Genomic DNA, 26,721 nt, shown 5'->3' with positions numbered 1-26,721 from the left:
TTAAAGGAAAATAAATCTCAGGACCAACCCCAAAATCACTAAGCCAAAGGGAAAAGTCAAGCTTGGAGCCATGGCAGGCAAACCTGCCTCCCACTCTATTCCTAAATAAAATAGCAATTAAAAAAAAAAAAGGCTACATACCTCCCACACAATTTGCCCACAAGGAAATTCCTGTGGACAAAGAACAGACAGAACTCAAAGTCATCCCTCTGCTTGTGTGAGACAAATGCATATCTGATTCCTTCTTTTGCCCTATTGTTTCACTAACCCAGACTAAGACAAGAGTGACTGTGCCTGTAAATTGTGCATTCAGTGAAAGGCTAATCAGAAAAATGCAACCATTTGTCTCTTATCTATCCATGACCTGGACTCCCCCTCCCTGCTTTGAGTTGTCCTGCCTTTCTGAAGTAAAACAATGTACATCTTATACCTATTAATTGATGTCCCATGTCTCCCTAAAATGTATAAAACCAAGCTGTGCCCATGTTGTCAGGACCTCCTCAGGCCATGTCATGGGCACCTCCTTAACCTTGGCAGAATCAACTTCCTAAATCGATTGAAACCTGTCTCAGAAACTTTTTGATTTCCAGAAGGGACTCCTCCAAAACAAATTCTATGAAGTCAGCATTAGTCTGATACAAAAATCAGTTAAAGACAACAAAAATAGGAAACATCAGGCCAATATCCCTGATGATAATAGATACAAAAATCCTCAACAAAACACTTGAAAACTGAATCCAGCAGCACCTGAAAAAGCTAATCCACCGTGATCAAGTAAGCTTTGTTCCTAGGATACAAGATTGGCTCCACATGCAAAATCAATAAATGTAATCCACCACATAAACAATTTTTTAAAAAAATCTCAATTATCATCTAAATAAACACACAAATAGCTTTTGATAAAAATCCCTTATTCTTTCATGATAAGAGCCCTCAACAGACTAGGCATCAAAGGAATATACCTCAAAATAATAAGAACCATCTGTGACCAGCCCACAGTAAACATCATATAGAATAGTTGAAAGCTAGAAGCTTTCCCATTGAGAACTGGAATAAGACAAGGATACTCATTCTCACCACTCCTATTCAACATAGTACGCAAGTCCTAACCAGAGCATCCAAATAGAAAAAGAAGAAAATTTATCTCTCTTCACTGATGATATGATTCTATACTTAGAAAACCCTAAAGCTGCCACCAAAAGGCTATTAGAGCTGATAAATGACTTCAGTAAATTTTCAGAATACAAATTCAATGTACACAATTTGCTAGCATTTCTATACACCAATAACATTTAAGCTGAGAGTAACATCAAGAATGCAATTCCATTTAAAGTAGTTGGGAACAAAAAACAAGCTTGGAATACATCTAACCAAGGAGGTGAAAGATCTCTACAATGAGAATTACAAAGCACTCCTGAAAGAAATCATAGATGGTACAAACAAATGAAAAAATCCCATGCTCATGGATCAAAAGAGTCAATATCATTAAAATGGCCACAGGTCCCAAAGCAATCTACAAATTCAACTCTACTCCCATCAAACTACCAAGGTCACTTTTCCCAGAATTAGAAAAAAGACTATTCTAAAATTCATATAGAACCAAAATAGAGCCTGAATAGCAAAGGCAATTCTAAACAAAAAAGAACAAAGTTGAAGGCATTACACTACCCAACTTCAAACTACACTGTAAGGTTACAGGTACAAAAACAGACACAGACCAGTGGAATAGGATAGAGAACCCAGAAATAAACCTGCACCAACCAAATCCAGCAGTACATCAAAAAGCTAATCTACCATGATCAAGTAGGCTTTATCCCTGGAATGCAAAGTTGGTTTAAGAAACAGAAATCAATCAATGTATTCACCACATAAACAGAACTAAAAAAAACACCACTTGATCTTTGCAGAAATTATGGGTCCAACTTGCTGCAAGTCCATAGATATCCCCAGGACCTGTTGTTCAATCAAAGAATAGCAGATTTCAGCACCCTTCCATAGTTGTGACCAAAATCCTAGGGGAACTGCTTTCCCATGCTGGACTTTCCAGAGGTCCCAACTGGTTCCCTTAGGGCTTATGGTTACATCCAAAGACTTTGGTATCCCCAAAGAAACTATCAAAAGAGTAAACAGACAACCTGCGGAATGGGAGAAAAATATTCACAAACTATACATCTGACCAAGGTCTGATCTCCAGGATCTATAAGGAACTCATACCTCAAAGGGGGTAGCCTAAGGCTTGTGCCTGAGCCCCTAGTATTTTAGCCTTCTCTAATGCCTCATCTTGCTCCTTATGCAGTACCAACTGGTTCCCTTTTTCACTAGTCTGTACAGGGGACACAAAGAGCTAAATATGGACAAAAAGCCTACAAATATCCCAAAAGACCTAAGAAACTTTGTAACTGATTTTTTATGTGTGGGAAATTGTTGTATTTTATTAATGGCTACATCTGGGATAAGGCACGTCTTACCAACCAAGTGACCCTGAGGAACTTTATGAGAAATCCTGGGCCTTGTATCTTTTGGGAATTAATGGCTCATCCTCTGGATTGGAGAAGGGTGTACAATGAGTCAAGGTGTTGCTGTAGCAATGACAAGTCTTCAGAGGTTAGCACAAATCATCAATGTAATGAAACCATTTAATGGTAGGTGGCAGTGGGCATAAAGTTAAATATCTAGAAGTAATTCCATGACACATAGTGGGGCTATGTAGAAAACCCTGGGACAACACAAGGAATGTCCATTATTGACCATTCCAAGTAAAAGGGAATTGATCCCATGTGTCAGGGTATAAAGCAATAATGAAGAAAGCATTGGCCAAGTCTAATATAGCATGGCAAGTGCCTAGAGTTTGTATTAGTTGTTCTATCACTTGAGCTATATTAGGAATACCAGCATGTATCTCAGGAATCACCTTATTTAATTTCTGGAAGCCTACTCTCATGTGCCAGGTGCCATCAAATTTCCTTACCTGTCACATAAGACTGAAAGAACTCAGCTGGCCAGATAATATTAACTTCAACAAGCTTCTGTATGGTGGCTGTAATCTCTTCCAACCCACCAGGAAGATGGTACTGTATCATACTGATAATGCACCCTAGGGGAGGGATGTATATAGGTTCCCATTTTGATTCCCCTCTCAAAATAGCTTTTACTGCCCAAACTTGTTTGGAATTCCCCAAAGATATTTGTAAAGTTGAAACCAAAGTCTAATCTTTCTAGTCACTTGCTTTTTATTGATTTTTTTAACCCACACAGCTGAAAGCCATATTGCTAAATGCTATAACTTGGTCTTCACTAGCTTCCTTATAGATAACTCCTCTGATGTATATGTCACCATGGTAACAATTGTTTGCTTTTTCAGGAACTTGGGGGCAGCTCTTGTCCAGCTTGAACTGGTTGAGACCACCAACCCTTCAACTGAGTCTGTTCAAATGCCCAAGTGACCTTTTAATGTCTTAGGGCCAAAAACTTCTCCCTCAGATCCTGCTAATACTGCCATTTTCTGAATATGTGTCCTGTGAAGATCTATGAATTCTGAATATGTTTGTGCAGATCACCAATTACCTCATTTACCTCCATTGCGGATCACCTTTTCCCACACCTTAGACAATTCTGCTTTTTTATCCCATAAATATTCCAAGCCCTATCTACAGAAAGGCATTTGAGAGCTATTATCTCATCTCCGGACTGGGTGGCCCTGTGAATAAATCTTTTCTGTATTGCAAAACTCACTAATCAGTGATTGGCTTTCCATGCAACTGGCAGAATGGGCCTAGTTTTGTATCAAAGTGCATCCTAAAAGGATGTCCATACCAAAGATATTTTCTGGAATAGGTAAGACTAAAACAGTATACTAACCAGGGGGACTCCACTCAACACCAAGGAGGAGAGGAGTTTGTTTTACTCAGATTGTTCACCCCTGTAATAATCTATAGCTGCCCAATTCCCAGGGTATATCTCTGGATTTCCATGAATTAAGATATACTCTACATCTGTGTCTACTAAAGTTAAGATCCTTTTTTTTTTTTTGAAGTCCACTAGATTTTGAGCTTCACTTGGCACCTCTAGTTGCCCTCTGTTGCTCACAAATGGAAGCAACCTTAACCCCACCCCTAGTCTCTAGGCTGGGGAGGCTTCCACCTCTGGAACATAGTAATTGAAGTAATTTTACATAAAGTTTCTTCTTCTTTTGGTGGGGCGCTAAGAAGGAGTCTAAACTAATGATCAGGAGAAGGTCTTTCCAAAGGCCCACTAATATAGCATTGGGTTCCTGGTCTATGTTTTTCTTTGTCTACCACAGGTGAGATCAGATAATACCACATTTCTTTCCTGGTAATCCTATCTGGGGCTTTTAAACCTCCTTTTTTCAGGCTGGCAGATTTGGCTTCTCCATTTTTTCCTTTTTCTTTAGTAACCAGTTGCACCATATCTCTTCACTTTTCAGTTTCTCCAGTATCAGCTGTAGCTTCCTCCATATTATATACATCTTGTCTCACAAGGGAGCTCAAGAAGGATGTGAAAGAACCATGCCAATCACAAAGGGCACCTTGCAATGACTGATTTTTATGCCCATGGCAAACACAACTTTATCTGGTCCTAAAGTTGTTGGGCATAAATGATCTGATGCATGCCAAACTCCCATAAATTGCCTTTTGCTTTCTCTAGATATTTTCATGCTGAAATCTGGCCCGGGAAGTCATTTAGCCAAGCCTCTCTCATAGCCAAGATAATCCAGTCCGTAAGACTATGATTGCCTTCAAGAATTCTAGCATTATGCAAATGCTTCCTCAAAGGAGGATGAGAGGTTATATTACTAATTTTTTCAGCTTCACTCGCTGCTAGGGAAATGCCATCCACACCAGTATCCCATACTGCACCATCCATGTGGCTAAGCTTTCTCTCAGCAACTATGAAAATATTTTTCCTATGCACAATAATTCTGCCAAGATGTACTCTCAAACAGTCAAGTTTTCTGAAAAGGCTATCTGATATTGCCCAGCTGCATGTGTTAGGCATTTGCTTTCTGTTGTATAAGCGGTCTTGCTCTCAAAAAGGGAGGTTGATTATCCTCTCCCTCCTGAGAGAACCTGTGTGTCTTCATCTGATTCACCAATTGGTCCCCACAAATTTCAGGTCTTAAAATTCCAGTCCAGTTTAGCAAGGACCACTCACACATTTGGCCAGTGCAGCTTCCTTCCTCCCTGGCAAACACAGCAGCAGGCTAGGGTTTCCAATTGTGACATTGAGTTTTGAGCTTATCCATCAGATTAGATGCTAACATGGATGTGAAGTTTCTCATTTTTTTTTTCTAATTGTAATACTTCCTCTAGCTTTTGTACCTTCACCTCAGCTGCTAACTACACTTCTGTGGCCACTTGCAAATCTGTAACAGTGGCCAACCCACTGTTGACACCACCCAGCAACCTTCATTACCCCAGTGGTCAGACAGCTTTCTACTAGCAAGCATTCTAGACCCGTTGGCCCTTTTGAGGTGTTCCCCTACTCACACAGTGGTCTACAGGCATCTAGTAAACAGAAAACATCATTCCATATAGAAGAGGGCCACTCTGGAATTTCTCCTACTGATGTGTCCTTACTCTTGCCCAAACTTTGGTTCCTAGACTCCTCCTGCATGGATTTCCAATTATTTTGTGAAAGGATCATATACACAAAATGACCCCCCAAATGGGGAAGGAGCCATAAAACCAAAGAACAAGGGAGACAAATCCAGTTTGTTGGCAGAAGATGATTTATCGGGAAACTTATGGACAGACATGTGGTCTTGAGTGGCAGCAAGACAGACAGATCACCACACAGTTATCCCCAGGGCTTATAGACAATAGGGAAAGACTGCATGTGCTCTATACAGACAATTAAAGGTGACCCTCCAGAACAGACAAGAATGCTATGTGTGTCATGGCCTATCATTTGTGTGATGACATTAAAATTGCTTTGATCTGACCGGGCGCAGTGGCTCATGCCTGTAATCCTAGCACTTTGAGAGGTCAAGGCAGGTGGATCATGAGGTCAGGAGATTGAGATCATCCTGGCTAACACAGTGAACCCCATCTCTACTAAAAATAGAAAAAATTAGCCTGGCATGGTGGGATGCACCTGTAGTCCCAGCTACTCAGGAGGCTGAGGCAGGAGAATCGCTTGAACTTGGGAGGTGTAGGTTGCAGTAAGCTGAGATCATGCCACTGCACTCCAGCCTGGGCAACAGAGTGAGATTCCATCTAAAAAAAAAAAAAGATTGCTTTGATCTAAGGGCAGGATGCATGGTGAGTACATGTTCTTACATGAGAGATGGTAAATAAAGGAAAAATCAAGAGGCATACCCAGGATTGGGGTTAACCAGCAGTCAACATGGCAGATTAGCATCCAAGATGAAGTCACTTTTATCTCCACAAGTTAGGAGACATCTCTGTCTGTCTGCATGTCAAGAGTTTGGTGATCCTTGGATGAAACTTATCTTACAATACAGAATTCTTTTGCCTGTGTCCTGGGTTACCTTGCCTCCCCAAAAGGCAAAGAAGGTTCTGATTCTACTTATTTACTGGGAGGTATGTTCAGAGTTGAGGGCAGCATCTTCCTTGGGCATCTTTCTATGCAGACTTGTTGAAGAGGCCTCAGTTTTTACAGCAGTATTGCCATACCAAAATTTCTCCAGTGCTTCAGTATACAGCTTGTTTCCGCTAAGCAAATACAGATGTGAATACTAGTTTTGCCCGCTTGCAATATTGAAAGGTATCAATGAGATCAAAGGAAAGAACTGAGCACAGTAGTAAATCAATTCAAACATCTTATAGAACTTAAATCAAGTCAGCAAAACAACCAGTAATGCTGGAAGGAAAGAAAAGAATAGATGAAAATCAGAGCCCAGAGGCACAAAGAAACCAGGGATAGCAGTGGTTGTGCCCAGTGGGAATTCAACTTCAACAAGAAAGTGAGTAGCTTTCTTCTTTCCTCCATTTGAATAAAACATAAGGTTTTCACACTCTCATTACAGTACCTGGGCTTCTTTTGCCCAAACAATTGTAGAATCTGTGAAAGAGAAGAAGCCTGGGTGCCATGAGGGTGGAATGAGAATTTTACAGGTGGGCGTTTGTATCATTACCCATAGTTTCCTAATTGCCACCAGCCTGATCCTCCATTGTGTACCCAACACTGGACTTCCTGCCAGATTTTGTTAGGCTTTATACAGTGTTCACATCTTATTATCCCAGTCAACATAATGGGGCATATTACAAGACTTCTCCATGTTACATTTTCCCTGTAAACCAAGGAGGGTAATACCCATCTCACAGGGTTGTTGTGAGGAATAAATAACAGACACACAGAAATCACCCAGCCCAGTCTGGCACATAGGAAATGCCAATATATTGCTAGTGATCATTATTATCCTTACTAATGCTTTTTTCTCTGCATGCTTCTTTACTTCCTCATTACTCTAGGGATACATCACGACTTTGATCTATACAGCATTCATTCTCTTTCCTTTTTGTGTCTATATTTGGTCACCATAGTACTTACTAATTTCCTCTCCTTCGGATTTTCTGTTTCATGGGAGATTTGGGGGATGGGGCACAATGGTTTCAGCTTCTTCTCTTCCAGCCATCTTGACTCTAGATATGCCATCATTGTTTCTCAGCATAAAAACAATCATTTAATTAATGAGATGAAAATAAGTCACTTATTAAAGTAAGAGACTTTTCTTTGGAGTTAGAGTACCCTGGGTCCATATTTTGGCTCCACCACTTACACTCCATATATCCTTTGACAAATTATTTAGTGTTCCTAGGCCTCTGTTTTCCCAGGGGTAAAATTTAGATAATTTAGTGAGAACTGAAGGAAAGAAAATATTAAAAGTGCTTACAACAGAATTGAATACTCAGTGAATTCACAGCTGTAATCATCATTTTTTTATATCATTTTACTCATGTGGCTCTGAATGGTTTGCTTTGCTGGAACATTGACTTCTGATAGTGACTTCTTACTGATAGTGGTCAGTAATTTTAGTAAAATAGAAACCTGATTTGTGCCCCTTCAAAATTCCTATGTTAGAATCCCAACCCCTAATACCTCAGAATATAACCATATTTGCAGATAAGTTAAAAGGAGGCCCATATGGCAGGGCCCTAATCAATACAACTGCTCTTCTTAGAAGAAGAGGAAGAGGGCCAGGTGCAGTGGCTCACACCTGTACTCCCAGCACTTTGGGAGGCTGAGGCAGGTGGATCACCTGAGGTCAGGAATTTGAGAGCAGCCTGGCCAACATGGTGAAACCCCATCTCTACTAAAAATTAAAAAAATTAGTTAGGTGTGGTGGTGCATGCCTGTAGTTCCAGTGACTCGGGAGGCTGAGGCAAGAGAATCCCTTGAACTCAGGAGGCGGAAGTCACAGTGGGCCAAAATTGCACCATTGCACTCCAGCCTTGATGACAAGAGTGAGACTCCATCTCAAAAAAAAAAAAAAAAACCAGAAGAAGAAGAAAGAAGAAGAAAAAGGAAGAAGAAGGAGAAGGAGAAAGAGAAAAAGAGACACCAGGTATGCACATGCATAAAGGAAAGAACATATGAGGACACAGAAAGAAGGCAGCTATCCACAGACCAAAGAGAGAGGCTCAGAAGAAATCAAATCTGTTGATATCTTGCTGTTAGACTTCCAGCCACCAGAACTGTGAGAAAATAAATTTTTGTTGTTTAAGTCACCCAGTCTGTGGTATTCTGTTATGCAGCCCAAGCAAACTAAGACATTTCTAACAATTTACAACAGCATCTCACGATTCCTTAGATTTAATCTTTAGAATGAATCCATCAAAATCATTTCCTGAAAGAGAATCCTTGCAGGCTGGGCAGAAATCTACATTTTAAGATGTTTCGTGGATGATCATTCTGAAATTCAAGGATAAGAACCTCTAGTTAATTGTGCAGAATAAATTCTACAGGCTTTGCTTGTTTGGTTTGGCTCTTCATTCAATCAACCTATCTTCTCTCATTAATACGCTTCATGTTTTGCAGATTCCAGCTTTTCAATATTCTGTAGGTGCACAGTTATACCACACCATTTTGCTATAATTGTATACTTATTATTCTCTCATTCAGAAATTGCTTTTTTTCATTCACTGCTTCATTGTCTCAAGAATCTTCCCCTAAGAATAGGTAAAAGTTAATTTCTACAGTGATGACTCCCCTGTCCCATGGCACCTACCCAGGAATCATTGAACAGTTTCTCTTTAATTCTTCCATAGGATACTGTCCATTTTCTTTATAGTTATGACATTACAGTGTAATTATTTATGTACCTATCACTTATTAACTGGAATATGAAACTTTATAACATTGAGGTCATGTTTTACCTATAAACATATAAATAGATTTATAAGTATATAAATAAATACCATTGCTTTATTTACAGCAATAGCAGCAGAAAGTTCAAAATGCTATTTGAAAAAAATCAACAAATTTGGTGAAATAAACTATCACATAAAGATAATATTCCCTTCCTCTCTACCTCTTATTTCCCTATTTCGAAAATCTTAACATCACCATCACTGGTATGATTTGAACTGAAGCAGAACTTCAGTTACCAAAAGTCAGTGTTTATACTTACCATTCCACTTGCTTTAATTAGACAAAAGCAAGACTCTTGTGTTCATTAGTGTTCACTAACTTTTAGTCAAAAGTCAGTCCTCAGCAAGAAAAAGCCATTCTCTTTGCACAAAACATAATAAAGCAGTTCACTTTTAAGTATCCAATATCCCTTTTCTGAAAAGAATGGCATACCATTGATCAGGTATAATTTTAGGTCCACTTTAGGTTGTGTGGAAATTATATCCACCTAAAAGTCCACTGTTGACTTCTCAGGAAGCTCAGAGATCAGGATCTTTCACAGAGTAGTCTTTTAAGAACATTCAGTTGTCAAAAGATGGATGTATCTTTGCCAAATAATTGTATCTGTGACTTTGCTGAAACTATCTAGCTGTCTAAACTCAAAGGACTTGAGGAAAGTCCTTCCACTGCTCTTCTGCTGTGGTGTGACAGGGCCCACTGAGAAGAAAGTGGTGTAAGGATCCACATGGCACTACTGTGACTTTGTGAAAGGGGAGACATTCTCCTTCTGAACTTATCTCTACAAAGTCACGGTGCTTCCTCTTAGGGATCACCTGTTCTGTCCTGATGGGTTTTGGTATGCTCCTGGATCAAGTGGGTGGCCTGGGGAGATTCCAAATCTTTCAGATGGTTTTCCTTACAATCTCCATCATTATACATTATCTTCATCTTCTATTGGAGAATTTCATTGCATTCATCCCTGGTCATCACTGCTGGGTCCACATCCTGGACAATGACACTGTCTCTGACAATGACACTAGGACTCTCAGCCAGGTTGCCCTCCTGAGAATCTCCATCCCACTGGACTCAAACCTGAGGCCACAGAAGTGTCGTTGCTTCATCCATCTCCAGTGGCATCTCCTTCACTTGAATGTGACCTTCTCAAACATGAGTGAGCCAAACACAGAGCCTGTGTGGGTGGCTGGGTGTACCACCAAAGCTCCTTCCTCTCCACCATTGTGACCGATGTAAAGGGACATGTTTAGATCTTCTGTTTATATGATTAAGATGTTTGGAGTTAGACTTGCTTTATACCATTAGTCCTCAGATGGTTACTGTAGTCAGCTTACTTCATTCCTTCAGCAGGTAGCAGCAACTGCTCACCAACTCTACAATACAGTCAAGTGCATTAGTATTGAGTGAATGAACTGAACAAACTAAACATGAAACTGCTATTATATCATCTAATTTAGTGAGAAAGACCTACAGTGTTTAAAGTAATTGAAATACTGTTTGGCAAATATTATGCTAGGTTAGTGTTCTCAATACTCATTGCAAAACTGATACCCACAGCAAGTAACCTCTGAGTACAGAATCCAGGGATCAGTATTTTTGAAGCACTTCAAGTGATTCAATGTGTGGCCAAAAAAAGATAGTTATTGTAGTAGTTGAATTATAAACTGCTAAGTGAAGTCAATGGCAAGGCCCTCATGTGGCCTACATGATGAAAAAAAGCCTTCCTGTAAAATTATGGGTTTCTAATATATTTTTTAAATTTAGGTAACAGAAGTTTTTTTAAAAAAATTATGTCCTTATATGTTTTTAAATATAATATCCAAAGAATGTGTATAACAACACAATAAAAGGTGGTCTGAGGGGAAAATGAATAAAGACATGTAGACACGTGAATACAGACTGTTGGAAGGCTGGGAATTGAGAGAGAGAGGCAGCTGCATTTGAAAGCCTGAAATAAGTTTAGTTTTAGAATTTGGGCTACTAGAGCATAGTGTCTATAGATGAATCTAGAGAGGGAGGCAGGACCTGCATAGCAGAGGATTATGTACATATGTTGGAGTTTGGAGTCAGTTTCCATTAAAGAGCTGAAACTCTTCTCAAGCTCTGCTATGCTGATTTCCTTCTCTTCCAGTAGTACCTGGTATTTGAATCTCAGTGACTAAAATTAATCAGGTGGTAGTGGTGCACTCCTGTAATCCCAGCTACTTGGGAGGCTGAGGCAGGAGAATTGCTTGAGCCTGGGAGGTGGAAGTTGCAGTGAGCTGAGATCGCACCACTGCACTCCAGTCTGGGTGACAGATTGAGACCCAGTCTCAAAAAAAAAAAAAAAAAATTAATGATTCAATCCCTACTTAGGGCTGGGTCACTGCTGGGAGGTCTAATATATGGCCATCTTTCAGACAGGTGAGTGTCATCTCACTTTCTTTGGGGCTATTTTTCAGGTGATATTTCACCTGAATATTTATATATTTCATTATTTTATAAATATTTACTGAGCTCTAACTGTATACTTTGCATTGTGCTATGTGCTGATCTCTTTCTGACTCCAGGAAGCTACAGCTGATTAAGAATACTTGGTATTTGAATTAGAAATCATGGTTGGATATGATCTGTTTGTTGTACTGCATAAATGAGGACAGAAAAAGACATCTAAATCAGATTCAAAGAAGTTTCAGGAAGGAATTTTTAGAGTAGTTCACAGGATTTTAGGTTTACATGTAGAAGTTAGCTCAATACAGGGAGGGGAAAGGGGTTTGAGGCATAAGGTGCCTTCCTGTTTGAAAGCACAAATTTGTGAAACAGTGTTATTGGCCTTGCCAATGTTCTGAGCCACCTAGGCCCTATGAGATAAGTTATTACAGACACTTTTAGACTGGCCATATTTTCCTACCTCCAGTGTAAGTGCTTATGTGCAGTGGGTAGTCATCATTATAAAATCTGAGGGTTGTGCAAGCACTGTGGCACTCACAGGATTGGAAGACATTACACCTCTAACCTGGGTGCTGATCCTGTGGAATGGCTTTAATAGGTAATTTTTGTAACCACATAAGGTAAATAAAGTAAGAACCCAGGATGACTTGGCTTAAGGATGAGATGTTTAGGGCTTTCTGTGTCCTGGCAGAGCTCCTTCTGGAGGAGGCAATCAACCATGGCTGTCACCCAGGCATGTCACCCACAAGGACACTGAGGGGAGTTTAGAAGCTCAATGCCATCTAATAGTCTCAGTTAAAACTTGTGACCTTTGAGTCTATCCCACTTACATATTACCTGTATAGATTTCGGGATCAGAGAGTTCGTTTTCCCCTTGTGTTCAGACTTAGCCTCTGTGCCATTAGTTCAAATAGCAGAATTAATTAATTAATTAAACATTTGAATGTAAAAAGTGAATAAATAAGTTTTCTCAGGTCATAGGTCCAAGTTAATATCCATTAACAGTAGAATGATAGGCAGAGGGGGCCAAGATGGCCTATTAGAAGCAGCTGCAGTTGGTGGCTCCCACCAACAAGAGCAAAAACAGTGAGTGGATACTGTGCCTTCAACTGAGGTATCCAGCTTCTCTCATTGGGACTGACTAGGTGGTTGGCATGACCCCCTGAGAGCAAGAAAAAGCAAGATGGAATGAAGGCCCACCAGGAGCTGCATGGAGTAAGGGGAGCCCCCACTCCCAGCCAAGGGAAGCAGTGAGTGATTGTGTTACCCTGCCTGAGAAACCACACTCTTTCCATGGATCTGTGCAACCCATGGATCAGGAGATCCCCTCATGAGCCCACGCCACCAGGGCCTTGGGACCCAAGCACAGAGCTGTGCAAGCTTTCAGTGGCTGCTCAGTTTGCAACCAGCGGCACCAGGGCAGGGACTGCCTAAGAAGACAGCCATCACTGTGGCTCCAGTCCGCTGTTCTCCCCTGCTGGTGCCAGGAAGACTGGGCAGTTTGGACCAGCAGGAATTCTCCACAGCACAGAACAGCAGCTGTGGCAGATCGTGGCCAGATCCTCTGGTCCCAAATGATTCCATCCCTCTGATGTGCTACATTATCACGTGTGAAATGTCCAGAAAAGTATTATTTCATTATAGTATATGCTCAAAGTCCAGAATCTTAACATTTAAATGAGGTTCAAGTGTAAGTGAGACTACTTACATGGAGTTCTCTGGCTTTTATCTTTGTATTTGTTAATCTGTGAAACTGAAGAGACAAGACACTTGTCTCCAAAACACCCAACACACAATAATAATACAAGCATCCAATTACTACTGTAGACATTCCTGTTCAAAACGGAGGAGATGTGAGACACGAGGAGTTCAGAGCAATTATGAAGTGCACTTAGGCAAATATTAGAAATTCCTTGAATAGGTCTGGAGGCATGAAAAATGAAAGCAATTTGGCTCTCAGCCACAACCTCTTGCCACTTGGATCCCAACATTTTTTTGAAAGACAGAACATGCCTCTAAGTGAATAGTATTCTCAGCCACCTTCCCACCTGGAGCATTTTGAGGACTACACAGCCTTTTTATTTTTGTACTGTCTTTGCCCCTTGCAGTCAAATTGGCAGCAATTTTCTGATAAAGATTTCTCAAAAAGGTTGTGGATATTCTGTGAATCTCTTTGTGGTTTATCTTATTAGACAAAATCTACCCCAACAAATATCTTTGAGATAAACTTTTCACCTTGGCTTCTACTGAGATAGTGAAGAAACAATGCACCTAAGTATCCTAGAGGCTCTGTTGTTTGATTGAGGGGCGCATCCTTAATCTTTTTAAAGGCTCTTTGTTTCTCAGTAATACACTGAACCTTCGACCTTTCTGGGACCTTAGGAAATATTGTACCGGGCAGACCTGGCAAGATGGCCAAATAGGAACAGCTCCAGTCTGCAGCTCCCGGTGAGATCAACATAGAAGGCAAGTGATTTCTGCATTTCCAACTGAGATACCTGGCTCATCTCACTGGGACAGGTTAGACAGTGGGTGCAGCCCATGGAGGGTGAGCTGAAGCAAGGTGGGGCGTTGCCTCACCCCAGAAGTGCAATGGGTCAAGAAACTCCCTCCTCTAGCCAAGGGAGGCCTTGAGGGACTGTGCCATGAGGAACAGCCCCAGCCCAGTTACTATGCGTTTCCCATGGTCTTCCCAGCCCACAGACCAGGAGAATCCCCAGGGTGCCTACAATACCAGAGCCCTGGGTTTCAAGCGCAAAACTGGGTGGCCATTTGGGCAGACACCAAACTAGCTGCAGGAATTTCTTTTCATACCCCCGTGGTGCCTAGAATGCCAGCGAGACAGAACCATTCACTCCCCTGGAAAGGGGGCTGAAGCCAGGGAGCCAAGTGGTCTAGCTCAGTGGATCCCACCCCCACAGAGCCCAGCAAGCTAAGATCCACTGGCTTGAAATTCTCCCTGCCAGCACAGCAGTCTGAAGTCGACCTGGGAACTAAGCTTGAGCTTAGTGCGGGGAGGGGCATCTGCCATTACTGAGGCTTAAGTAGTTGGTTTTCCCCTTACAGTGTAAAAAAGCCACAGTGAAGTTCCAACTGGGCAGAGCCCTCCACAGCTCAGCAAAGCGACTATAGCCAGACTGCCTCTCTAGATTCCTCCTCTCTGGGCAGGGCATCTCTGAAAAAAAGGCAGCAGCCCCAGTCAGGGGCTTATAGATAAAATTCCCATCTCCCTGGGACAGAGCACCTGGGGGAAAGAGTGGCTGTGGGCACAGCTTCAGCAGACTTAAATGCCCCTGCCTGCAAGCTCTGAAGAGACCAGCAGATCTCCCAGCACAGTGCACTAGCTCTGCTAAGGGTCAGACTGCCTCCTCAAGTGGGTCCCTGACACCCATGTCTCCTGAATGGGAGATGCCTCCCAGCAGGGGCTACAGACATCTCATACAGGAGAGCTCCACCTGGCATCTGGTATGTGCTCCTCTGGGACAAAGCTTCCAGAGGAAGGAACAGGCAGCAATCTTTGCTGTTCTGCAGCCTCCACTGGTGATACCCAGGCAAACACTGTCTGGAGTGGACCTCCAGCAAACTTCAGCAGACCTGCAGCAGAGGGGTCTGACTGTTAGAAGGAGAACTAACAAACAGAAAAAGATAGCATCAACATTAACAAAAAGGATGTCCACTCAGGAACCAACACCAAAGATCAAAGGTAGATATACCTATGAAGATGGGGAGAAACCAGCATGAAAAGGCTGAAAATTCCAAAAACCAGAATGCCTCTTCTCCTCCAAAGATCACAAATCCTCACCAGCAAGGAAACAAAACTGGATGGAGAATGAGTTTGATGAATTGACAGAAGTAGACTTCAGAATGTGGGTAATAATAAACTCCTCCAAGTTAAAGAGCATGTTCTAACCCAATGCAAGGAAGCTACGGACTTTGAAAAAGGTTACTGGAACTGCTAACTAGAATAACCAGTTTAGAGAAGAACATAAATGAGCTGATGGAGTGAAAAACACAGCACGAGAACTTCATGAAGCATACACAAGTATCAATAGCCAAATCAATCAAACGGAAGAAGGGATATCAGAGATTGAAGATCAACTTAATGAAATAAAGCATGAAGACAAGATTAGAGAAAAAATAATGAAAAGGAACCAACAAAGCCTCCAAGAAATATGGGACTATGTGAAAAGACCAAATATGCATTTGATTGCTATACCTGAAAGAGACAAGGAGAATGGAACCAAGTTGGAAAACACTCTTCAGGATATTATCCAGGAGAACTTTCCCAGCCTAGCAAGACAGGCCAACATTCAGCTTCAGGAAATACAGAGAACACCACAAAGATACTCCTGGAGAAGAGCAACTCCAAGATACATAATTGTCAGATTCACCAAGGTTGAAATGAAAGAAAAAATGTTAATGGCAGCCAGAGAGAAAGGTCGGGTTACCCATAAAGGGAAGCCCATCAGACTAACAGCAGATCTCTCTGCAGAAACCCTACAAGACAGAAGACAGTGGGGACCAATATCCAACATTCTTAAGCAAAGAATTTTCAACCCAGAATTGCATATCCAGCCAAACTAAGTTTCATAAGTGAAGGAGAAATAAAATCCTTTACAGACAAGCAAATGAGAGATTTTGTCAACACCAGGCCTATCTTAAATGAGCTCCTGAAGGAAGCACTAAACATGGAAAGGAACAACTGGTACCAGCCACTGCAAAAAGATGCCAAATTGTAAAGACCATCGATCTATGAAGAAACTGCATCAACTAATGGACAAAATAACCAGCTAACATCATAATGACAGAATCAAATTCATACATAATAATATTAATCTTAAAAGTAAATGGGCTAAATGCCCCAATTAAAAGACACAGACTAGTAAATTAGATAAAGAGTCAAGACCCATCAGTGTCCTGTATTCAGGAGACCCATCTCACGTGCTGAGACACACATAGGCTCAAAATAAAGGGATGGAGGAATACTTACCAAGCAAGTGGAAAGAAAGAAAAAAAAAGCAGGGGTTGCAATCCCAGTCTCTGATAAAACAAACTTTAAACGAACAAAGATCAAAAGAGACAAAGAAGGGCATTACATAATGGTAAAGGGATCAATGCAACAAGAGGAGCTAACTATTCTAAATATATACATGCATCCAATACAGGAGCACCCAGATTCATAAAGCAAGTTCTTAGAGACCTACAAAGAGACTCAGACTCCCAAACAATAATAGTGGGAGATTTGAACACCCCACTGTCAATATTAGATGGATCAATGAGACAGGAAATTAACAAGAATATTCAGAAGTTGAACTCAGCTATGGACTAACAGACCTGATAGACATCTACAGAACTCTTCAGCCAAAATCAACAGAATATACATTCTTCTCAGCACCACATCACACTTATTCTAAAACTGACCACATAATTGGAAGTAAAATACTCCTCAGCAAATACAAAAGAAAGACATCACAACAAACAGTCTCTCAGACCACAGTGCAATAAAATTAGAACTCAAAATTAAGAAACTCACTCAAAACCACCCAACTACATGGAAACTGAAAAAAAAAACTGCTCCTGAATGACTACTGGGTAAATAATGAAATTAAGGCAGAAACAAATAAGTTCCCTGAAACCAATGAGAACAAAGGCACAATGTACCAGAATCCCTGGGACACAACTAAAGCACTCTTTAGAGGGAAATTTATAGCACTAAATGCCCACAAGAGAAAGCAGGAAAAATCTAAAATCGACACCCTAATATCACAATTGATAAAGCTAGAGAAGCAAGAGCCAGCAAATTCAAAAGCTAGCAGAAGGCAAGAAATAACCAAGATCAGAGCAGAACTGAAGGAGACAGAGACATGAAAAACCCTTCAAAAAAATTGATAAATCCAGGAGCCGGTTTTTAGAAAAGATTACCGAAATAGATCACTAGCAAGACTAATAAAAAAGAAAGGAGAGAAGAATCAAATAGACGCAATAAATAAAAGATAAAGGGAATATCACCAGTGATCCCACAGAAATACAAACTACTATCAGAGAATACTATAAACACCTCTACACAAATAAACTAGAAAATCTAGAAGAAATGGATAAATTCCTGAACAAATGCACCCTACCAAGTCTAAACCAGGAAGAAGTCCAATCCCTGAATAGACCAATAACAAGTTCTGAAATTAAGGCAGTAATTAATAGCCTACCAACCAAAAAATGTCCAGGACCAGATGGATTCACAGCTGAATTCTACCAGAGGTACAAAAAGGAGCTGCTGTCATTCCTTCTGAAATTATATCAAACAATAGAAACAGAGGGAATCCTCCCTAATTCATTTTATGAGGACAGCATCATCCTGATACAAAGACCTGGCAGAGACACGACAACAGCAACAACAAAATTTCAGGCCAATATCCCTGATGAACATCTAGGTGAAAATCCTCAATAAAATACTGGCCAACTGAATCCAGAAGCATATCAAAAAGCTTATCCACCACGATCAAGTTGGCTTCATCTCTGAGATGCAAGGCTGATTCAACATGTGCAAATCAATAAACGTAATCCATCACATAAACAGAACAAATGACAAAAACCACATGATTATATCAATAAATGCAGAAAAGGCCTGCAATAAAATTCAACACCATTTCATGCTAAAAAAAAAAAAACTCCCAATAAACTAGGTATTGATGGAACATATCTCAAAATAATAAGAGCTATTTCTGACAAACCCACAGCCAATATCATACTGAATGGGCAAAAACTGGAAGCATTCCTTTGAAAACTGGCACAAGACAAGGATGCCTCTCTCATCACTCCTATTCAAAATAGTATTGGAAATTCTGGCCAGGGCAATCAGACAAGAGAGGGAAGGGAAGGGAAGAAGCGAAGGGAAGGGAAGGGAAGGGAAGGGAAGGGAAGGGAAGGGAAGGGAAGGGAAGGAAAGGGAAAGGGGGAAGGGAAGGGAAGGGGAGGAAGGAGAGAGAGAGAGAGAGAGAGAGAGAGACAGAAACAAAGAAAGAAAGAGAAAGAAAGAAAGAAAGAAAAGAAAAGAAAGGGAGAAGGGAGGGAGGGAATCAGATTGTCTCTGTTTGCAGATGTCATAATTGTATATTTAGAAAACACCATCGTCTCAGCCCAAAATCTCCTTAAGCTAATAAGCAACTTCAGCAAAGTCTCAGGATACAAAATCAATGTGCAAAAATCACAAGCATTCCTAAACACTAATAATAGACAAACAGAGAGCCAAATCATGTATGAAGTACCATTCACAATTGCTAAAAAATAATTAAATACCTAGCAATACAACTTATAAGGGATGTGAAGGATCTCTTCAAGGAGAACTGCAAACCACTGCTCAAGAAAATAAGAGAGGACACAAATAGAAAAACATTCCATGCTCATGGATAGGAGGAATCAATATCATAAAAATGGCCATACTACCCAAAGTAATTTATAGATTCAATGCTATCCCAATCGAGCTACCATTAATTTTTTCACAGAATTAGAAAAAACTACTTCGAATTTCATATGGAATGAAAAAAGAGCCCACATAGCCAAAACAATCTTAAGCAAAAAGAACAAAGCAGGAAACATCATGCTACCTGACTTCAAACTATACTACAAGGTTACAGTAACAAAAACAGCATGGTGCTTGTACCAAAACAGATATATAGACAAATGAGACAGAACAGAGGCCTCAGAAATAACACCACACATGTACAACCATCTGATCTTCGACAAACCTGACAAAAACAAGCAATGGGGAAAGGATTTCCCATTTAATAAATTGTGTTGGGAAAACTGGCTAGCCATATGTAGCAAACCAAAAACTAGACCCCTTCCTTACACCTAATACAAAAATTAACTCACGATAGATTAAAGACTTAAACATAAGACATAAAACTATAAAAATCATAGAAGAAACCCTAGACAATGCCATTCAGGACATAGCAGTGGGCAAAGTCTTCATGACCAAAACACCAAAAGCAATGACAACAAAAGCCAAAATTGACAAATGGAATCTAATTAAACTAAAGAGCTTCTGCACAGCAAAAGAAACTATCATCAGAGTGAACAGGCAACCTACAGAATGGGAGAAAATTTTTGCAATCTATCCATCTGTCAAAGGGCTAATATCCAGAACCTACAAAGAACTTAAATAGGCTTACAAGAAAAAAACAAACAGGCCAGGCATGGTGGCTCATGCCTGTAATCCCAGCACTTTGGGAGGCCAAGGCGGGTGGATCACCTGAGGTCAGGAGTTCAAGACCAGCCTGATCAATATGAAGAAACCCTATCTCTACTAAAAATACAAAATTAGCCAGGCATGGTGGCACATGCCTATAATCCCAGCCACTCAGGAGGCTGAGGCAGGAGAATCACTTGAACCCAGGAGGCAGAGGTTGCAGTGAGCCAAGATCACACCATTGCACACCAGCCTGGCCAACTAGAATGAAACTTCATCTCCAAAAAAAAAAAAAATCAGAAATTGGGCAAAGAATGAACAGACACTTCTCAAAAGAAGACATTTATGCGGCCAATAAACATATGAAAAAAGCTCATCATCACTGATCATTAGAGAAATGCAAATCAAAACCACAATGAGATACCATCTCATGCCTGTTACAATGATGATCATTAAAAAGTCAGGAAACAATAGATGCTGGAGAGGATGTGGAGAAATAGGAACGTTTTTACACTGTTGGTGGGAGTGTAAATTAGTTCAACCATTGTGGAAGTCAGTGTGGTGATTCCTCAGGAATCTACAACCAGAAATACCATTTGACCCAGCAATCCTGTTACTGGGCATATACCCAAAGGATTAAAAATCATTCTACTATAAAGACACATGCACATGCATGTTTATTGGAGCACTGTTCACAATAGCAATGACTTGGAACCAACCCAAATGCCCATCAGTGACAGGTTGGATAAAGAAAATGTGGCACAAATACACCATGCAATACTATGCAGCCATAAAAAAAGATGAGTTCATGTCATTTGCAGGGACATGGATGAAGCTGGAAACCATTCTCAGCAAACTAACACAAGAACAGAAAACCAAACACCACATGTTCTCACTCATAAGTGGGAATTGAAGAATGAGAACACATGGACACAGGGAGGTGAACATCACACACTGGGGCCTGTCAGGGGTTGAGGGGCTAGGGGAGGGACAGCATTAGAAGAAATACCTAATGTAGATGATGGGTTGATGGGTACAGCAAACCACCATGGCACGTGTATACCTATGTAACAAACTTGCACATTCTGCACATGTATCCCAGAACTTAAAACATAAAAAAAGTCCATCTAGGTTTGAGTTATTAAAATGTTTTACTCTATTTAAAAGGAAAAGAACATTTCAAAACTATTTAAAAAGAGGCAAATTGTTAGAAATCTCTGCATAGAAAATACAAACACTTTGCAAACATCAGATATTAGTTAAGGACAATAAAGTGGTCTTTACCCCACCCACAGAGATTGCATGTAATGGTAGAGATCTTTCCAATTGTCTTTGTTCTACCTTAGATGGTGACTCAAAAGAATGTGCTATAGTTACAGATGTGGCATTATCTGGAGGGACCAGAGCTTGGAATTCCCATTGTTTAGGGAACATCAAATTTTAGTTTTCCAGATAGTTTTCATATGCATATTTGTGGACATTACTGGAGAACTTTGACTTTATCCTCTCCCTTGAGCCATTCTCTCTTCTTTAGCTACAGAATCCAATATTCTAGTAATTTACTCACTGTGAGCACATATACCTATGTCCTGAGCTCTGATCTTGGTTTTAAAATATGTTCAAGCATATGCCTAACTTTCCCTTGACACTAGCCTCTTCATAAACCTCCCTAATGGTAGTGCTGCTAGGCTTTTCTTCTGCATTTTAGCTGGACAATCTGATGTTTGCTGATGGCTACTCATTAACAGCACCTCATCCTTCTGCTTGCTTCACTGGCTATCTCCAAGATCCTCTGCAGCTGTGTTGTGAGTAGATCTATGGTGAGCAACTAGTGAGGAAGAACTAATTTCTCTAGACAAGAGCTAGTGAGTATCTCAGTCCCACCAATGGGTACATGAAGGAACTTGGAAGTAGATCCGAGTCTAACCAACAGCCATGTAATTGAGCTTGAGATGGCTGCTTCCCTAGCCAGTCTTAAGGGAAGACAAGCTGAAGCCCTGGTTGATTGTTAAGATGGCCCTCAAAGATCCAAACTTCTGATACCCATGCCTTTGTGTAATCATGTCCTCTTGAGTTCAGAGAGAAATGGTAATTTTATATATGTATATACATATACACATATGTATACATTTATATGTAAATATATATATATATATATATAAAACTTTAAGTTCTGGGATACATGCGCAGAACATGCAGGTTTGTTACATAGGTATACACGTGCCATGGTGGTTTGCTGCACCCATCAACCTAATACCTCATTTACATTAGGTATTTCTCCTAATGCTATCACTCCTCTAGCCCCCCACCCCCTGACAGGCCTCCATGTGTGATGTCCCCCTCTCTGTGGCCATGTGTTCTCATTGTTCAACTCCCACTTATGAGTGAGAACATGCAGTGTTTGGTTTTCTTTTCTTGTGTTTGTTTGCTGAGAATGATGTTTCCAGCTTCATCCATGTCCCTGCAAATGACATGAACTCATCCTTTTTTATGGCTGCATAGTATCCCATGGTGTATATGTGCCATATTTTCTTTATCCAGTTTATCGTTGATGGGCATTTGGGTTAGTTTCAAGTCTTTGCTATTGTGAACAGTGCTGCAATAAGGATATGTGTACATGTGTCTTTATAGTAGAATGATTTATAATCCTTTGGGTATATACCCAGTAATGGGATTGCCAGGTCAAATGGTATTTCTGGTTGTAGATCCTTGAGGAATCACCACACTGACTTCCATAATGGTTGAACTAATTTACGCTCCCACCAACAGTGTAAAACTGTTCCTATTTCTCCACATCGTCTCCAGCATCTGTTGTTTCCCAACTTTTTAATGATCATCATTGTAACAGGCATGAGATGGTATCTCATTGTGGTTTTGATTTGCATTTCTCTAATGACCAGTGATAATGAGCTTTTTTTCATATGTTTGTTGGCCACATAAATGTCTTCTTTTGAGAAGTGTCTGTTCATATCCTTCGCCCACTTTTTGATTGAGTTGTTTGTTTTTTTCTTGTAAATTTGTTTAAGTTCATTGTAGATTCTGGATATTAGCCCTTTGCCAGATGAATAGATTACAAAAATTTTCTCCCATTCTGTAGGTTGCCTGTTCACTCTGATGATAGTTTCTTTTGCTGTGCAGAAGCTCTTTAGTTTAATTAGATCCCATTTGTCAATTATGGTTTTTGTTGCTATTGCTTTTGGTGTTTTAGTCATGAAGTCTTTGCCTATACCTATGTCCCTAATGGTATTGCCTAGGTTTCCTTCTAGGGTTTTTATGGTTTTATGTCTTGTATTTAAGTGTTTAATCCATCTTGAGTTACTTTTGGTATAAGGTGTAAGGAAGGGACCCAGTGTCAGTTTTCCCCATATGGCTAGCCAGTTTTCCCAATTTATTAAATAGGAAATCCTTTCTGGTTGCTTGTTTCTGTCAGGTTTGTGAAAGATCAGATGGTTGTAGATGTGTGGTGTTATTTCTGAGGCCTCTGTTCTGTCCCATTGATCTGCTTTGGTACCAGCACCATGCTGTTTTTGTTACTATAGCCTTGTAGTATAGTTTGAAATCAGGTAGCAGGATGCCTCCAGCTTTGTTCTTTTTGCTTAGGATTGTTTTGGCTATACAGGATCTTTTTTGGTACCATATGAAATTTAAAGTAGTTTTTTCTAATTCTGTGAGAACAAGTCAATGGTAGCTTGATGGGGATAGCATTGAATCTACAAATTACTTTGGGCAGTATGGCCATGTTCATGATAATTGATTCTTCCTATCCATGAGCATGGAATGTTTTTCTATTTGTTTGTATCCTCTCTTATTTCCTTGAGCAGTGGTTTGTAGTTCTTCTTGAAGAGGTCCTTCACATCCCTTGTAAGTGGTATTCCTAGGTATTTTATTATCTTTGTAGCAATTGTGAATGGGAGTTCACTCATGATTTGGCTCTCTGTTTGACTATTATTGGTGTATAAGAATGCTTGTAATTTTTGTGTAAGAATGCTTGTATCCTGAGATTTTGTATCCTGAGACTTTGCTGAAGTTGCTTATCAGCTTAAGGAGATTTTGGGCTGAGACGATGGGGTTTTCTAAATATACAATTATGTCATCTGCAAGCAGAGACAATTTGACCTCCTCTCTTCCTATTTAAATATCCTTTATTTCTTTTCTTGTCATATTGACCTGACCAGAACTTCCAACACTATGTTGAATAGGAGTGGTGAGAGAGGGCATCCTTGTCTTGTGCTGGTTTTCAAAGGAATGCTTCCAGTTTTTGCCCATTCAATATGATATTGGTGAGGGGTTTTTCAAAAAATAGCTCTTATTATTTTGAGATATGTTCCATCAATATCAGTTTATTGAAAGTTTTTAGCATGTAATGTTGAATTTTATCAAAGGCCTTTTCTGCATCTATTGAGATAATCATGTGGTTTTTGTCATTGTTTTTGTTTATGCAATGGATTACGTGTTATGATTTGCTTATGTTGAACTAGCCTTGCATCCCAGGGATGAAGCCGACTTGATCGTGGTGGATAAGCTTTTTGATGTGCTGCTGAATTCAGTTCTCCAGTATTGTATTGAGGATTTTCGCATCAATGTTCATCAGGGATATTGGCCTGAAGTCGTCTTTTTTTGTTGTGTCTCTGCAAGGTTTTCGTATCAGGATGATGCTGGCCTCACAAAATGAGTTAGGGAAGAGTCCCACTTTTTCTATTGTTTGGAATAGTTTCAGAAGGAATGGTACAAGCACTTCCTTGAACCTCTGGTAGAATTTGGCTGTGAATCCATCTGGTCCTGGACTTTTTTTAGTTGGTAGGCTATTAATTACTGCCTCAATTTCAGAACTTGTTATTGGTCTATTCAGGGATTTGACTCCTTCCTAGTTTAGTCTTGGGAGGGTGTATGTGTCCAGGAATTTATCCATTTCTTCTAGATTTTCTAGTTTATTTGTGTAGAGGTGTTTATAGCATTCTCTGATGGTGGTTATATTTCTGTGGGATCAGTGGTGATATTCCCTTTACCATTTATTATTGTGTCTATTTGATTCTTCTCTTTTTTCTTCTGTATTAGTCTGGCTAGTGGTCTATTTATTTTGTTGATCTTTTCAAAAAACCAACTCCTGGATTCATTGATTTTTTTAAAGGGTTTTTCATGTCTCTCCTTCATTTCTGCTGTGATATTAGTTTTTTTTTTTTTTTTTGTCTTCTGTTAGCTTTTGAATTTGTTTGCTCTTACTTCTCTAGTTCTTTTCATTGTGATTTTAGGGCGTCAATTTTAGATCTTTCCTACTTTCTCTTGTATGCATTTAGTGCTATAAATTTCCCTCTAAAGAGTGCTTTAGTTGTGTCCCAGAGATTCTGGTACATTGTGCCTTTGTTCTCATTGGTTTCAAAGAACTTATTTGTTTCTGCCTTAATTTCGTTATTTACCCAGTAGTCACTCAGGAGCAGGTTGTTCAGTTTCCTTGTAGTTGTGTGGTTTTGAGTGAGTTTCTTAATCCTGAGTTCTAATTTGATTGCACTGTGGTCTGAGAGACTGTTTGTTATGATTTCTGTTCTTTTGCATTTGCTGAGGAGGGTTTTATTTCCAATTGTGTGGTCAATTTTAGAATAAGTGTGATGTATATTCAACAGAATGTATATTCTGTTGATTTGGGGTGGAGAATCTGTAGATGTCTATTAGGTCTGCTTGGTCTAGAGCTGAGTTCAAGTCCTGAATATCCTTGTTAATTTTCTGTCTAGTTGATCTAATATTGACAGTAGGGTGTTAAGTTCTTCCATTATTGTTGTTTGGGAGTCTAAATCTCTTTGTAGGTCTCTAAGAACTTGCTTTATGAATCTGGGTGCTCCTGTATTGAGTGCATATGTATTTAGGATAGTTAGCTCTTCTTGTTGCATTGATCCCTTTACCATTCTGTAATGCCCTTCTTTATCTTTTTTGATCTTTGTTGGTTTAAAGTCTGTTTTATCAGAGCCTGGGATTGCAACCCCTGCTTTTTATTTTTTTATTTTTAATTTTTTATTTTTTTGGCTTTCCATTTGCTTGGTAAATATTCCTACATCCCTTTATTTTGAGCCTATGTATGTCTTTGCATGTGAGATGTGTCTCCTGAATACAGCGCACTGATGGGCCTTGACTCTATCCAATTTGACAGTCTGTGTCTTTTAATTGGAACATTTAGACTTTTTACATTTAAGGTTAATATTGTTATGTGTAAATTTGATCCTGTCATTATGATGCTAGCTGTTTAGTTTGCACATTAGTTGATGCAGTTTCTTAATAGTGTCATTGGTCTTTATATTTTGCTGTGTTTTTGCAGTGCTGGTACCAGTTTTTCTTTTCCATATTTAGGGCTTCCTTCAGGAGTTCTTGTAAGGCAGGCCTAGTGGTGACAAAATTCCTCGGCATTTGCTTGTCTGTAAAGGATTTTATTTCTCCTTCACTTATGAAGCTTAGTTTGGCTGGATATGTAATTCTGGGTTGAAAATTCTTTTTTAAAAAAGAATGTTACATATTGGCATTCACTCTCTTCTGGCTATAGAGTTTCTGCAGACAGATCTGCTGTTAGCCTGATGGGCTTGCCAATTATTCCAGCACCCTTTGTTGAATAGGGTGTCCTTTCCCAACTTTATGTTTTTATTTGCTTTGTCAAAAATCAGTTGACTGTAAGTATTTGGCTTTATTTCTAGGTTCTCCTTTTTTAGTTTATTTTTTGAGACAGAGTCTTGCTCTGTCGCCCAGGCTGGATTGCAGTGGCATGATCTCAGCTCACT

At 39.9% G+C, this 26,721-nt stretch overlaps 1 pseudogene; it reads left to right on the top strand.

Annotated features, from left to right (window-relative positions):
• Positions 1-10,179: 10,179 nt before the first annotated feature.
• The window catches only part of LOC115834654, a 61,346-nt pseudogene continuing 44,804 nt past the window's right edge, over positions 10,180-26,721 (top strand).

This window comes from Nomascus leucogenys, chromosome 4 (assembly GCF_006542625.1).
Source record: "Nomascus leucogenys isolate Asia chromosome 4, Asia_NLE_v1, whole genome shotgun sequence".
NCBI lineage: Eukaryota > Metazoa > Chordata > Mammalia > Primates > Hylobatidae > Nomascus > Nomascus leucogenys.
This window is presented reverse-complemented; position numbering and strand designations above follow the sequence as displayed.